This window comes from Abramis brama, assembly GCF_963993115.1.
Source record: "Abramis brama genome assembly, chromosome: 10".
Taxonomy (NCBI): Eukaryota; Metazoa; Chordata; class Actinopteri; order Cypriniformes; family Leuciscidae; genus Abramis; species Abramis brama.
The window spans coordinates 33,879,467-33,891,636 of NC_139972.1; positions in this window are offsets into that span (position 1 = coordinate 33,879,467).

Genomic DNA, 12,170 nt, shown 5'->3' on the forward strand with positions numbered 1-12,170 from the left:
ACAGCTCTGACAAGGATTGCAAACACTGGTCTCCTACCACCGCCTATACATCTTGAGAACAGATTTGAAGTGCTAATGAATGTAAATGAGGAATCCCCAAACGTGATGAATGTGATCGAACACAGACTGAATGGGCCAGTGGCTAACACTGATGCTAACTGGCGCTCAAGGTTGAGCAGACAGCGGCACTCAGCTCAGAGCGCTGCCGAGCCCAGGACTCTGATAGTGGGGGACTCCATAATCAGAAACATTAGCAGCAGAGATACAACTACGTGCTGCCTTCCACAAGCAACAACTTCTGATATAAACAGGGAACTTCAGAACATTCTGATAAAACATAAGACTGCAAATCGACTCATCATTCATGTGGGGAAAAATGATATTCATAAAGAGCAGTCAGAACTCCTTAAGAAGGATTTCCATGAACTTTTTGAAACACTTAAAAGACTGAAAGTTCAAACATTCATCAGTGGACCACTCCCAGCAAGAGGAACAAACCGGTTTTCACGGTTACTTGGGCTTAATACGTGGCTGCAAAAAACCTGCAATATAAAAGGAGTTAACTTCATTGACAATTTCAATCTTTTCTGGAGTCAGAGACAACTGTTTCATCGGGATGGCCATCACCCAAACAAACTTGGTTCAAGAGTGTTAAAGGACAATATCTACTTCTCCCTCAATCATCCTTCTGCAGTGTGTGCCAATCCACTCAATCTGAACGGCACACACACACCTGGACACAGTATGAATGACGACGGGACTTCACTTCAGCAGCAAAATGGACATGATAACACCACTCCGCCACAACAACCTCTGCTCACGGACTCAATCTCTGCTGAACCCTGCCCACAGAGCTCACCACAGACAGACATATCAGAACTGCTTGAAGATTCAACACCCAAGGACGACTTCCTGGAAAACAGCCAGGGAAGCCAGGACAGCATATCACAGCCTCCGATAACACCAGAGCAACAGGCCCTTTCACCAGACACTCTCTCCCTCTCTCCAGCAACTCCACTTCTGTGCTTCTCACAGAAAATGGAAGAACTGGTGCATGCTGGAACCAGACTATCCCACTCTTTTGCTGCAAGCCCCCAGATAACAACCAAAAAAAGACGGGCACCATTACCACCCGCATCAAAGCCTGCAGCAAAGCCTGCAGGCCCAGTTCGCCCTCCCCCTCCTGTGAGAGCTCTTCGGCCTCTGCCACAACGCCAGGGCCCACACCCTCCTCCATCTGCTCGAGGTGAACCAAAAACAACTGATACCAGCTCTCAGTGATGTGTGTCGGGTCCCCGTTTTGATAACAGTAACTTTCTCAAATGTTTACAGAACAAGCGGGAACCCAGTGTGCCTGTATCTTTCTCTATTGCTGTTCTATCACAAGATAGAAAGTCTAAGGCCTTCAATAGCCGTACAGCAAACCTAACTAATCTGGTGCCTATTACACGTCAAACTAATATTGCTGTGGGGAAAAGTAAGTCTGTTAAGTTAGCACTCCTTAACATCCGCTCACTTAAAAATAAATCACTTCTAGTCAACGACTTAATAACCACAAACAATCTGGATTTTATGCTTCTGAATGAAACCTGGCTAGAAGACAGCTGGCAGTGCAACAATCCTCAATGAAGCAGCCCCCCCGAACTTTACATTTATGAGTGTCTGCAGAGCTGTTAAGAGAGGTGGGGGTCTAGCTGCTCTTTTTAAAGATATCTATCAATGTAAGCAAATATCATTTGGGAATTACTTGTCTTTCGAATATCTGAGTATTGTGTTAAAAGGTGCTCCACGCATTTTACTTATCATTATTTACAGGCCTCCAAAATACTCTTCAGCCTTTGCTGAGGACTTTACAGAACTATTATCAACAATTACATCAGAGTTTGACTGCTTTGCCATTGCTGGAGATTTTAACATCCACATCGATAGTGCAGAAAACAACATGGCAAAAGAAATCAATACTGTTTTAAAAACTTTTGATCAGACTCAGCATGTAGATGGACCCACACACAATCGTGGACACACTCTAGATTTACTCATCAGTAAGGGTCTAAACATTTCATCGATTGTTATTAAGGATGTAGCACTGTCTGATCATTTCTGTATTTTCTTTGATATATTGATCTCTCCTGCCACTGAAGCTAGATCTGTGTCTGTCAAGAAGAGATGCTTAAATGAGAACACTAGTGTACTATTTATGAAGGCTATATCCTTAACACCAAGTATATCTGCAGACTCTGTTGAATTTCTCCTTGATTCTTTTAACTCAAAAGTTAAAAGTGTAATTGATGATATTGCTCCTGTGAAAGCCAGGAAGAAGAATGGCAGACAAAAAGCACCTTGGAGAAACTCAACAGCAGTGCAAAATATGAAAAGACAATGCAGAAAAGCAGAGCGCATGTGGCGGAAGACAAAACTTGTAGTCCATTATAACATCTACAAAGACAGCATCCATGCTTTTAATATGGAACTAGGCAAAGCTAGACAGACTTTCTTCTCAAATATTATAAACAGCAATTTAAACAACACACGCACTCTTTTTGCTACTGTAGAGAGACTGACAAACCCCCCAAGCCAGATTCCCAGTGAAATGCTCTCAGACAACAAGTGCAGTGAGTTTGCTTCTTTCTTCTCTGAGAAAATCAATAATATCAGAAAGGTGATCAGCACATCCTTGAGTTGCCCTGGGGTCAGACAGATCAAACCGCCTGAGAAAGTAGTTACTATGTCTGATTTCAAAGAAATTGATGGCAAAATTTTGGAAGAAACCGTACAGCACCTTAAAACATCAAGCTGCGCTCTTGACACATTTTTCAAAAGTGTGTTAAACTGTTTAGAAGCAGATCTCCTAGAAGTGGTAAATGCCTCACTTCTCTCTGGGAGTTTTCCAAACTCCCTGAAAACTGCAGTTGTCAAGCCCCTCCTGAAAAAGAGCAATCTGGATAAGACAATATTAAGCAACTATAGACCGATCTCAAATCTTCCTTTCATAGGCAAGATCATTGAAAAAGTTGTTTTCAATCAGCTGAACAAATTCTTATGCTCGAATGGATACTTTGACAATTTTCAATCTGGTTTCCGACCGCACCACAGCACAGAGACAGCGCTCATAAAGATAATAAACGATATTCGCTTAAATACTGATTCAGGCAAAATATCAGTGCTGGTACTACTCGACCTCAGTGCTGCATTTGACACTGTCGATCATAACATACTTCTTGACAGGCTGGAAAACTGGGTGGGGCTTTCTGGGATAGTCCTAAAATGGTTCAGGTCATACTTAGATGGGAGAGGTTATTATGTGAGTATAGGAGACCATAAGTCTGAGTGGACATCCATGACATGCGGAGTCCCTCAAGGCTCAATTCTTGCGCCACTCCTGTTCAACCTGTATATGCTCCCAATGAACCAAATAATGAGAAAGAACCAAATTGCTTACCACAGCTATGCAGACGACACACAGCTCTACTTAGCCCTATCGCCTAACGATTACAGCCCCATTGACTCCCTGTGCCAATGCATTGACGAAGTCAACAGTTGGATGTGTCAAAACTTTCTTCAATTAAACAAAGACAAAACTGAAGTCATTGCGTTTGGAAACAAGGATGAAGTTCTCAAGGTGAATGCATACCTTCACTCTAGGGGTCAAACAACTAAACATCAAGTCAGGAATCTTGGTGTGACACTAGAGTCAGACCTTAGTTTCAGTAGTCATGTCAAAGCAATAACTAAATCAGCATACTATCATCTGAAAAATATTGCAAGAATTAGATGCTTTGTTTCCAGACAAGACTTAGAGAAACTTGTTCATGCTTTCATCACCAGCAGGGTGGATTATTGTAATGGACTCCTCACTGGCCTTCCCAAAAAGACCATAAGACAGTTGCAGCTCATACAGAACGCTGCTGCCAGGATTCTGAGCAGAACCAGAAAATATGAACATATCACACCAGTCCTCAGGTCTTTACACTGGCTCCCAGTTAAATTTAGGATTGATTTTAAAGTATTATTACTGGTATATAAATCATTCAATGGCCTAGGACCTCAATACATTGCAGATATGCTCACTGAATATAAACCCAGCAGATCACTTAGATCACTAGGATCATATCAGCTAGAAATACCAAGGGTTCACTCTAAGCATGGCGAGTCCGCTTTTAGCTATTATGCCAGCCGCAGCTGGAACCAGCTTCCAGAGGAGATCAGATGTGCTCCTACAATAGTCACATTCAAATCCAGACTCAAAACACATCTGTTTAACTATGCATTTAATGAATGAGCACTGTGCCAATGCTCGTCCGACTGTCTGTACTGTACTGTACTGTATTTTATTTTTCTAAACTGTTTTAATTATTCTTATTTCTTTTTATTATTTTAATTTCTTCTATGTAAAGCACTTTGAATTGCCATTGTGTATGAAATGTGCTATATAAATAAACTTGCCTTGCCTTGCCTTGCCTAGCTTTGCTTGTCCGTTACGATCACGTAAAAAAGTTTGGTTTAGATGTCATTTTGAAGCCATTACTTGATGACCTTAAGAAACTGTCATCAGAGGGACTTAATATCATTGTTAATGGCATGGAGAAGCATGTTTTTGGAGCTGTAGCTGCAATATTGGAAGACAATCTGTCATCTCACATGATAGGTGGATTTGCCATGTCTTTTGGTGCTGGTCGAATCTGTAGATACTGCATGGCTACTCACTCTGAGATGAAAAAGAACTTCAGTGAATCTGATTTTGTTTTAAGAAATGTTGATGTACACAGATACCATTTAGAATGTGTAAAACAAAATCCAGAAAACAAAGGAATGTATGGAGTTCGTGGTGGATCTGTATTTGACCAGTTAGATTACTTTGACGTCACAACATCTCTTCCTCCAGATGTCATGCATGATTTCTTGGAAGGTGTAGCACCGTTGTTATTGAGGCTTGTTATATGCAAAGCTCATCAAGAAAAACATATAACCATACAATAACTAAATGATGAACTAAGAAAGATGTCCATTGGACAAAATGATAAGACAAATAAGCCTGTGGCTTTCTCAGAAAATATTTTACATGGATCCAGTGTTGTTGGATCTGCTTCACAGAAGTGGTGTTTATTCCACCTACTTCCTTTCTTGATGGCACACAGGGTACCTGAAGGCTGCAGTTACTGGCGGATCTATTTATTGTGTCGTGAAATTGCTGACATTGTAATGGCACCAGTTGTAAAAAAAGAGTCCCTTCTTCTTGACCAATTAGTTTCTGAGTTTTTGTGTGGCATGGAAAAAGAGTTTGGAAATGTGATAACTCCAAAATGTCATTACTTGATCCATTATTCTCGTCTAATGTTGTCCTACAGTCCTTTACGGTCTTTGTGGTGCATGAGATTTGAAGGGAAACATCAGTATTTCAAACAGGTAGCTAGTTCCTCAAGGAACTTTGTCAATGTTACATCAACTTTAAGCAGCCGCCATCAGTTTAGACAGTGTTGGGAATTTTCCTCAACTAATATGTTTGGGGAGTATGAGAGGGTTATGGGACGCAGTGTTAACACACTGTTACAGTCTCTTCCTTCAGCTCTTAGGCATTCCATAACTGTTAGTGAGCGGTACAAACATGTCAATTTTCAGGACATTACACTCAACCGAGTAACAGAGGTTGTGATTAACAGTGTTAACTACTGTGTGGGAGATGTCTTTGTTGTGGGTCATTTGCACTGTGAAAAAATACCTTTGTTTTTTCAGGTCAAATATATTCTAAACATACACACAGATTGGGCGTTATGTGGAAATCTATTAATTATTTAAAGCAAACTATGATGCATTTCTAAAATATCACACAGAGAGAAAATAGAGAAACACAAAAACAACAACTGACTTCCTGCCATTACACATTATTACACTTATTATTAACCAGTATGACTTTATTTCTGTCATACATCTACAGAAGTTGTTATTGAAATGTTTAATTGAAAATGTTTGGTTTGAAGTTACCATTATGGAGATCAGTGTTTGCTTTAGTTGGAATGCTGACCCTTGACTGAGTTCAACATGTTTTAATGCACTATATGATTTCAATATCCTTCAGAATAACTGATTATAGAAACATTGCTGAATTTCATGTTGTAGATTCACAGATATATATTTATATATATATATATATATATATATATATATTAAATACCCATAAATTCAAAGATTATACACAGGAAGAGAACTGTGAATCAGACATGCCCAGGATAATCATGACATCATACCAACAGCCACACACACCTGATCAACCACCTCTTGACTTTTTCTTGCCATGTCAAATGTACTTTATAAACTCACAGTTACAGCAGCCAAAGAAAAACTAATGTTCAAAAATCAAGCGTCAAGAGACCAAAAAAAAAAAAAAAAAACCTGATCTCCAACATGGTGACTACAAACTTTATTATATTCAATAAACCATCAACAACTAAATATCTGTTAATTCTCAACAAGAACTCTTGTACATGTATGGAAGAAATAATAAACTGTTTATGTAAAAAAAAAAAAGAAGAAAAAAAAGGCCAAATTCTGACAATATCATACCATTTTCCATTAAAACAGTAATATACCATAGAAAACAATGCATTCTGGGTTATATTTGTAGTTTTCGAGAAAATAGCCTACAGGAATATACTGTGAGTTAACAGTGCTCAAGGTCGACACTCAGAGGCTGTTTTCAAAGTCACACCCTATACGGTCACTATTCCCTACATTAGTTCAACTATAGTCCTCTTGAATGACAAGAAGTGAGTGAATTGAGACACTGATGAACACCTGATAAGCAGAATCACTGAAGGACAGAGAAACAAAAACAGAAAAAAGAGAAACACAAGAACTACAACTGACTTCCCAGCCACACTGAGTGAGATTATTTATTTCATACATGTACAAAAGTTCTTGTTGAGAATTAACAGACATTTAGTTGTTGATGTTTTATTGAATATAATAAAGTTTGTAGTCACCATGATGTAGATAAGTATTTGCTTTAGTTGGGCTCTTGACTTTTTACTATAAGTTTCTCTCTGGCTGCTCTAACTGTGAGTTTCTAAAACACGTTTGTTATGGCAAAAAAAAAAAAGCCAAGAGGAGGTTGATCAGGTGTTTTTTTGGCTGTTATGATGATGCCATAATCACCCTAGACTTGTCTTATTCTCTGATCTCATTCTCTGTATAAGCTTTGAATCTGTAGGTATTTAATATAGACATCAACAATCATATTAATCTCAACAATGGTGACAATCAAGTTTCATGTCGCAATGCATGCTGGGTTCCAGGATAGTATAAAACTCACAGCATGCACTGCAGTATGAATAAATAAATAAAAATATTGCCACCATTGTTGAGAGACGTGCTGATTTTTTATATCTCTGTGTTTCTACAAGACAGTGTTGTTCTGTTTCTTTGGTTGTGCATGATGTGTTAAAACATGTCATTGTAACTGATTGCTGTAGTTTAACAGTGGTGTTAATGTAACACTTTTGATACAGGATTAAACTCTAAATGAGATTAGTGAGTGAACAGGCTATATGCAGGGTTTTTTTTCCATCATAATCAATATAACAAACAGCACAAACCATGTGTTTGTGCACAAGTGTAGCTTGCAAAAACAGTTCAAACAGCCAGAGACAAACTAATGTTAAAAAGTCAAAGGTCAACATTCCAACTAAAGCAAACACTTATCTTCATAATGGTAACTTCAATTACCAATACATTTTTCAATTAAACATCTCAATAACAACTTCTGTAGATGTATGACAGAAATAAAGTAATACTGATTAATAATAAGTGTAATAATGTGTAATGGCTGGAAGTCAGTTGTAGTTTGTGTTTCTCCATTTCTGTTCGTGTGTTCCTCTTTCCTTCAGTGAATCTGCTTGTTAATCACTAATGTTCAACAATCACTTACAAATTCCCTTAATTATCTCACTGCAACACTGCGTCAATGTTACTTTTTACTCTTTGTAGTGTGGATTTTCCTGTGGGGTTGAAAGGGTTAACAGTGTACGACAAAAAGATACACCCACTAAATGTATTTTAACAGTAATAAACTATAAGTTATAAAACACTGTTGCCAGTAGTTTACTGTAAAATGTAGGTTTTTTTGGGGGGGTCACCACTGTGCTGAAGAGTAGAGCCTGTGCTTCAGTCCAAGAGAAGATCTAGAATCATTGATGATATGCTGCATGTTGCTATGACTTTGTATTTGCTGTTCCAGTGGAAATCTCTTTATTTACAGTATTTTTTTAGTGGTCTCAAATGAAATAAGTTCACAGTAATACTTTGCTCACATTATTACAGCATTATAAATTTTAGTTAATACATTTAAACGACATTTGGTCAATTTAAGGCAGTCGGTTTCTACAAGTGAAATTAGTTAACTTGAGTTTTAATTTAGCGCATGGTATTTTTACATTAACATACTGTAGATTACAGTAAATAACTGTACAATTAACAGTAAATTACTGGCAACACTTTTAAAAAAGCCTGGTAAGGTCTAACAGTGTATACTGTATAGCATGTTTGCTATATGTGTGCCTGGGCCTGCTTTGCTGAATGGCTTAAAGATGCCTGTTTACTTTGTTAGCGCATATTATAGTCTTGTGGTGAACAATTAATCCGTGCAAGTTAATACACAAAAAAAAAAAAAAAAAAGAAAAAAAAATGTTGTAGTAATCTTTAATCAATATCTGAAAAGTTACTTCTGTTTAGGAATGGCATTCCTTCTTTGATGACGTCAGTTTGACGGCTTGGGTTGAAAACGCTTAGCCACTCCCTTCAAACCGTTAGTCTGCTATTAGCAAGAGATGGAGAAAGTAAAACCCTGCCCTCTATTCAATATTCCATTTCACTTTGAAATACGTCAAAAAGTCGTTTGCAACTTCCGGTTCACGGGGACTTTAACATCTAGTGCCATACCCTTTAGGTTTGTGTATAAACCTGCTATGTGCCTCAGCCTTATGTGCCAATATGGCTCACACTTATTTAATTAGAATCTGCACTGTGTGAGATTTCAACAAAGGATATAACGTTGCAGGCTGATAGAGATGAAAATAACTCCCAGCAACCACCTTAGCAAGCATGCATGCTGCATGCAATTATTTCTATTTTGCTATGGTCGAACAGCTATGCTTGTCTTTAACATCACAGCAAGGTTGTCTTCCTGTTGCTTCTGCTGTTGTTATTAATGACTCAAAATGCATGTTTTCATGCTATCTTTGATTATGCTTAATTGTTTGTGTCAGTGTTTTTTATTTATATTTATTTATATTGATTTATACATTTATATTGCATTTTTCTGTCCAAGACACACACATAGCACATATAAATATTTTACTTTATGTGTCCTCACTGTAATTATAAAATTAAATATAGAGTCATATTAATTAAAGGGGGGGTGAAATGCTATTTCATGCATACTGAGTTTTTTACACTGTTAAAGAGTTGGATTCCCATGCTAAACATGGACAAAGTTTCAAAAATTAAATTGTACATTTGAAGGAGTATTTCTGTGCCAAAAATTGTCCTTCCGGTTTGTCACAAGTTTCGGAAAGTTTTTATCGAGTATGGGTCTGTGTGACGTCAGCTGGGGCGGAATTTCCTTATATGGGTCCTAAGGGCACTTCTCCCAGAATAGCGCGGGCGCGCGCGCATCCGTAGACCAGAGCAAGAGAGAGAAAGCAGTACCTCATCAAAGCGCTCTGCTCGGCTTTAGGGAAGTCAATGTCACCAATGAAGTGGGTTTTTGGTTGCCAGGGCAAGACAACCCTGCACAGATTCCCAAAGAACCCAGCATTAAGGGACCAGTGGATGGAGTTTGTTTTTTTCAGAGCATCAATGGAGTTGTGCAAGACTGTTTGTTCCCTGCATTTCGACGGATTTGCAGATCGTCTAATGCTTAAGGATCGAGCAGTCACAATGATAAAGGTTCACAGTCGTGCGTTGGAACCGGGCGGTGAGTAAAACTGCTTCAAATGTCTCTGTGTGTTGTTGTTAGCTCGGCGCGTTAGCACAGCTTTAGCTTCGCCCACACGGCCCGCCTCCAGACGCTCGTTTTTTTTTCCGGAAAGACTCGGTACAGCCTATCTTTCTTTTATAAATATAATAAAACTAAAGACTTTTCGGAGATATGAAGGATGCAGTACTACTCTATAGGTACTCAAGATTAACAGGAGATTGAGTGAAAATGAGCATTTCACCCCCCCTTTAACAAAATGTACTTACTATATTGTTAGTTGGGATTAATGTTTGGTTTAGGGTTAGTTGCATAAAATTAAGTATAATTTACTGCTATTGTTATATTAACTACATGTAATGTGTAACAAAACCACTGTAAAATAAAGTGTTACCAAATATTTCAGTTAAATCAGTGTTTCAGTGGGGTGTTAATTTATGGGATTACAATGACAGTGAATGTCAGTCAAGTGCTAGATTCAGAAGTCCCTGGGAAAGAAATAAGGTGTGAAAGTGCATTGTTCTGAAGTCAGGGGGTAGATAGAATAAAGAGAAAAGTTGATGGCCATAGCGAATACTGGCAGACATCAGAGTTTTAAATGGTTTTACATGTTCCCTTGTCCATTTTTAACTCCTCTTAAGAAATGTGTGTTTGTCTTTAATGAATATGGGACACTACCTGTCATGGACACAATTAAGACTTGTGCTGCTTTGATAGCTCCATTCAAGCACAATCAGTGCATGAATGGACAATCAGTGTCACAAGCACAATATGACAGTTAAATTACATCAAAGGAACATACAAATCTTGAACATTTGAAATTCACACTCAAGTGTAAGCCTGCATCATTTAATGTTTTATACAAAAAAAAAATACAAAAAAATAAAAATAAATAAATAAATATAAATATATATATATATATATTAGGGGTGTCGCATTATACCGGTGTTGACGATAATCGTGATATTCAAAGCATGAAATATCGACATCGTGTTAATTTAGAGTGTGACAATATACTGGTATTGGCGATAATAACCACAATGTTTAAAATGAATAGGACTCTTATGATAACATGACATGTAAATACTACAGCGCCAGTAGGCTACCTGGTTGACCTAAGTGGCAGTATTGCACCCGTGGACACCTGTCAAATAAGAAGACGACGCAGCGCTCGTCCGCGCTCGCGTAGCTAGAGTGAAACACTGTCCACAACCTTAAAAAGTAAGCTCACCAGTAATAAGAAAAGAGAAAGTTGGAGTTAAAAAACAGACTGAAGGATAGAGGGAGAGTCTGGTATATCTGCTGCAGGTCAGTCACATTACATTAAACAGAAAGAGATCGCATCAGCCAAGCTTTTTTACAGCGGTAGTTTGACATTTCCCACAAATTCTTAAAGATTAAACTTCCTTAGAATGCATCTAGATATGCATGTTTGGAGTTAGGCCATCAGTAACAGTTCAGCAATAAAAATGAGTTAAATGTGGATAGACCATGGCACCCAAGCAGTTTAAGGGGAAAAAAAGATTCAGAAGTGGAAGGAGGAAATTTCAAATGAAACGAAGGGGGCTGGTTCTATAGTAAAATAGCCCCACATCATCACATAGCATTCACCATACCTAGAGATTGGCATGGGGTACTTTCCATAAGATCATCTCTCAATGCAAATCAAACTAGCTTTTAGGCTAACTGAAATAAAACCATGCCAATCTCTAGGTATGGTGAATGCTATGTGATGATGTGGGGCTATTTTAATTCCAAAGGCCAAGGGAACTTTATCAGGATGCATAGTATCCTAAAAATTAATTAAAAAAAAATACTTAAAAATAAAAATCTGCCTGCCTCTATGGGAATTTAACATAGGGGTGTACACACTTATGCACCATGTATTTTAAGGAAGAACATTTATTTATTTGCGATACATTATTCATTCACAAAGAAAATTGGTGTCCTAAAAGGTTGGATTTTTCCAAATTTTTTAAATTAAGGCATTAAGTTCAATTTCCAAAATATGATTTTTTATTCCTCTTTTTAGTCAACTTTAGCATGGGTGTATTAACTTATGCATTGCACTGTATATAGTGTAATATGGCTGAAAACAAAAACCTAGCTATCACAATTGTTATGTTGTCCATTTCAATAAAACAATTTCCATAGTGTTAGAATGTCTAGAATAATAAAATCTTTGCTTGTGACCAAGAAATAT